The sequence below is a fragment of the Arachis ipaensis genome, chromosome B07 (assembly GCF_000816755.2).
Source record: "Arachis ipaensis cultivar K30076 chromosome B07, Araip1.1, whole genome shotgun sequence".
In the NCBI taxonomy this organism is placed as follows: Eukaryota; Viridiplantae; Streptophyta; class Magnoliopsida; order Fabales; family Fabaceae; genus Arachis; species Arachis ipaensis.
The window spans coordinates 851,824-857,101 of NC_029791.2; the positions used below are offsets into that span (position 1 = coordinate 851,824).

A 5,278-nucleotide genomic window follows, 5' to 3' on the forward strand; every position below is an offset into this window, starting at 1 on the left:
CACCAATGACACCATTAGCAAGAGTGTTGCCTTAATTTGTGGCCGTCCAATGAATATGTAAGTTAGCACTCAGCCATGGAGTATTTAGCTTGAGAATTATATATTTTAACTATGCTATTACATAACATGATGAAATTCTTAAGTTAATAAAAGTTGCAAATTTAATAGTCATTACCTCTAATTTTTCACTACCAATTTTTACACTTTAGACGAAAGAATTCATAACTTGACCATTGGATTCACCTTCAGTTCTGTCAAGAGGGTTACAACACCGAAATTCTCTACCTCCTCAATTTTTTCCCCTCAATAACATTGCCTCTGAAGAAGCTGCATTTAAATTTGATTTCAGCCTTCATTTCATTGAATGAATTCTTTGCCAGTAAATAGTGGCCAGAAGTAGAGTTACAAAGTAGGCAGAGCCATCATCAAATGACAAATCTGCCCTGAGCCTCTTAACAAAGAGTTACACTTCCTATGGCAACAAGAAACTTAACCCAACAAGCAATCACTACTACTACATCTCGGTGTCTAGAAATAGAGATTAATGTTACAAAATAAAAAATTCATCCTCTAAAAAGACCAGTGGTTAATGCCTCATTGGTATCTGACCAAGTGGGACACAGTGTAACAGTTAAATCAAAAATATTGAGAACTTAGTATGCTAAAGTGCAACCCCCCAAATATTACTCCTCAATGCCCTAAAGAGCATCAGCTTCTTCAGCTTCTCACATTTTTATTTTTCATTTGAAAGCTCTATTAACATATTTGAAAATAAAGATCTAAATATGTCTTTACACCTTATTAACTAGTCTTTGATCATTACATAAGAATTCTGGTTTTAGTTTATATACAAAAACACACCCTGTCTTAACTCCCTATATGCTAAAGAAACATGAAGTAACTTAGTTTGTGTTAAACCTACCTTGTTTAGTTGACTTTCCAACACAAAATTAACACTTCCAGGTAGTTCAGTGTTGCCGTTGCTCCAATCTCAAGCAACAATCAGAGAATATGGTAATCCTCAGTCTTTGATCACTTCCTTGCAATAAGCTTTTCGATGTTCATGAAAACCATATCACTGTGCACAGATATATTTGGAATAGTATGACACTAATTACTAGAGATGTCATGAATTAGTTTAGTTAGGTAGTTAGCTATTAATTACAAGTTGGTCCACTCTTATATATGTCTACATAAGGTTCATAAATTATAATAGTGACTTGTATTATTAATAATATTCTCATTATTAAGTACTGATATTCACTTGGTAGCCTTTTAACTCAAATATTTCTTGCTCTCTTACAATTACCATGGATTTCAACATGGCAATGTCAAAGGCATTAAAAACTCTACTTAAGAAACTCAATCCAAGGACATTTTAAGCATAAACCAATGATATACCATTTTCATAGTACAAAACAGTAAAGTTGGTAAAGAAAACCGAACAAAAAGCTAATTGTGTTATAAGAACCTGGGTTTCTGCATGCGCTTTGAAGACACACGCTTGAGCTGACAACTATCACTTCTCTTCCAACATGCAAGGCAGCAGCCATAGAAATTCTCACTCAAGGTCAGTTACAGTTAATAAACAAACAAAAGCAGCCTAAGTCGACGACTTTGACAAGTCTTGGTCTGTCTATGACTATGTTTAACTAATTAATGTTAGTTCCACCCATTATCTTATCCTTGACCAAATGCAACCTTAATGTTTTATCATTGTCATGGCATGATTCTTGTCTTTTTATGATTTGTTTTTGGATGAGTTCACTTGAAATATGAACTTAGGCCCATCAGATATGGTTCACAGGCTTGTGTTTTTGGATTGTTCATTATTTGGAAGATAACACTAAAAAAGAGAAAAAAAAGGAGGAAGAGGAGATGAGAAACACACCATTGACAACAGTGTGGTAGTCCAATAAATATGCAAGTTAGCACTCAGCAATGGAGTATTTAGTTAACATAGATCATTCTATTGTTAAAAATTTAAAAAATGAAGGAATAATTTACATTACTATAATTTTTTTTATATTTAATAATAAAGTTCAAGTTATACAAAATTTGAAACTAAATACTTGCAACTTAAAAGCAATAATAAATTGGCTGAGAATAATATAAGATACATTTAAAAAGAACATAAAATCTAAGTATTTTTTTTATTTTTAAGGATCTATCTATCATTATAAAATTACGTAAATCAAATTATTATAAAAAATATTTTATGTAATGTAAAAATTAATTATTATATATATTAGTTAATAATTTTTATTATTTAAATTAATTGAATACTAATTTTATGCTTTTTAGTTTTAATTAACATATATGATATATCTAATATTTTTTTATTATTTTTGTGCCATTCCCGTGCGATGCACGGGTAGATGCACTAGTATTCCAATATTTATCGATAAATATGTGATAATTTTCCTACCTGATATCTTTGAGATTAATGAATGACTCTCATCGGTCATTACTTCGGTTGTTCACAACTTTTTTTCTAGAAATCTCAATTCTTTTATCTTCTAAAACATAAACAATATATCCTTTAAAACCATTTTGAAAGCCAATAAATATAGCCTTTTTGGCTCTTGGATCAAATTTTGATCTATTTACCATTAAGGTAGAAACAAAACATAAGCATCCAAAAACTTTAAGGTCATGATAATTTGGTGGATGATTGAATAAAATCTCAAATGGTGTTTTAAAATTAATTGCGGATGATGAAACTCTATTAAGTAAATAAATAGCATATTTAACAGCATAAGACCAAAAAGATGATGGTAAATTAGATAGAAACATAAGAGCACGAGCTATATTCAAAATATGTTGATTAGATAGAAACATAAGAGCACGAGCTATATTCAAAATATGTTGATACTTGCGTTCTACCCTTCCATTTTGTTGAGGAGTTTCAACACAACTACGTTGATGAATAATGCCCTTTGAAGCATAAAAATCAGGTAAAATAAATTCTGGTCCACTATCGGAACGAATAGTTTTGACTTTGGAGTTGAATTGTGTTTTAATTAAAGTAACAAAATTTTTTATTTGATTTTGTACTTCTCCTTTTGATTTTAATAAAGTAACCCATGTAAAGCGGCTAAAATCATCAACAATAGTAAAAAAATATTTATGATTATGAATAGAATTTTGTCGAAACAGACCCCAAATATCAAAATGTAATAAATCAAAACTTGCATTGGCTTTGTTAAAACTTTGAGAAAATGAAAGTTTCTTTTGCTTAGAAAGATGACAAATGTCACAAGCCTCATCATGATGCATAGAGATAAAAGGAAATTGTTTATGTAAATGATTAAGTCTTTGCCCAAAAAGGTGTCCTAAACGAAAATGCCATATATTAGAAGGTGTAATGGGTGGAGATTGGATGGAATTTATGGAGTGTGTAGTGGATAAATTTTTACCGAAATTGGGTTCAAGAAAATATAATCCCTCTCTCATTCTGGCCAAATCAATCGTCCCCAAATTGTTGCTCTGTAAAGTGCAAGAAGAAGATGAAAAAGTGAGTTCACATGTGAGTGCTGAAGTAATTTTTGAAACAGAGATAATATTAAAGTTGAAATGAGGTAAATAAAGAACATCGTGAAGAACCAAGGATGGTGAAAATTGAATGATGCCTTTATAAGAAACAGTAGTTTGAGAACCATTTGGTAAATGAACAATAATAGGAGAAATTTGTATGTAAGAAATAAACCAAGACAAATTTGATGCAATGTGACCTGTGGCACCAGAATCAATGATCCAAGTATTCAAGAATGAATCTCGATTTAAAGAATTGTTAACAGTAGAAAAAGTATTGAAAGAATAAAGATAATGAGTAGCTGGACTTGACAAAGGCTCAAGTTGGTTTGAAGGACAAGCTTCTTCATTGAAAGGAAGTGCCATGAAAGAAAAGTGTTGGGCTGACGAAAGGTTCAAAAGAGGCTCCGGATTAAGTTGCTGGTATGCTCTTTCTCCTTGATCCATGGATGTCAGCAGAGCTCAAGAGGAGCTCTGATACCATAATAAAACAGAAAGAATACGCAAAGATAATAAAATTGTGAAAGAATAATAATGAAAGAAAAGAAAAGATGAAGAAATTTTATTGATTGTTAATTGATTGAATTGTTCACTATGAATGTAAAACTAAGTATATATAGAGCATTGGCCTATGAAAGATAAAAGTAAATAAAGATAAGATAAAGATGAGATTTAGATAAAGATAAAGATAACTATAAGATAAGATAAAAGACTAAACTTAAAATTGAATTTGTGTATTCTGTTGGGCTGAATTTGTGGGTTGTGAGACATCTTTATTGTTGTCACGGGATAAGGTGGAAGAGTGATTTAATACTTTGGTTTAATCTTTTTATCAGTGCCAATGATCAATATGGTCCAGAATTCGTCTGGGATTGATCTCTTGCTCGAATGACCCCCCGCTTCTCCTTGTGTTAACCGGTTTTATATTGGTGCTTAGTATCCTCTTTCACTTTGGCGCTAACTTTGTCTATTATATCTCCTAGACTAGAAGAAGTAGGGATTTTTTATTTAAATATGATAAGAAAAGTGGTGTAATGCAGATAAATTATAATTTAGAAGTGTGATACTGAGTTATGGGATGTTATTTTAAATTCTGAAACCATATGTTTCTTTCATCTTGGAGGGCATTTTAAATTAGTTTTTTCCTATTATCTGCTAATTGATTCTCTCTCCGTATTTTTTATTTTTTTTAAATACTCGTACCTCGTAGAAATCCTCAAATAAATGAACATTTAATTGTAAAAAACTTGTCAATACTTAAGCTTACATCATAATGTGTTCTTAATACATGGAAGAATATTTGTGAAATGCATGTGTAAGTGTTGTACAATGTTGTAACCTGAGGCAGCAACATATGATTCTCGATAAGAAATGGTTCACAGACTTGTATTTTTGGATTGTTCATTATCTAGAAGATAACACCAAAAAGAAAAAAAAAAGAAGAAGGGAATGAGAAACACACCATTAGCAAGAGTGTGACCGTCCAATGAATATGCAAGTTAGCACTCAGCAATGGAGTATTTAGTTAACATAGATCATTCTATTGTTAAAAATTTTAAAAATGAAGGAATAATTTACATTATTATAATTTTTTTTATATTTAATAATAAAGTTCAGGTTATACAAAATTTGAAACTAAAAACTTGGAACTTAAAAGCAATACTAAATTGGCTGAGAATAATATAAGTTACATTTAAAAAAAAAACATAAAATCTTAGTATTTTTTTTAAGGATCTATCTATCA

At 30.6% G+C, this 5,278-nt stretch overlaps 1 protein-coding gene across 1 annotated transcript in view; it reads right to left on the reverse strand.

The window, feature by feature from the left end:
- Positions 1-1,824, reverse strand: part of LOC107609331 (probable disease resistance protein At1g12280) — a 9,429-nt gene extending 7,605 nt beyond the window's left edge. Inside the window, exon 1 of the mRNA XM_016311248.2 lies at positions 1,472-1,824. The gene's annotated coding sequence lies outside the window, so the exon portion shown is untranslated. The remainder of the gene's footprint in view (positions 1-1,471) is intronic.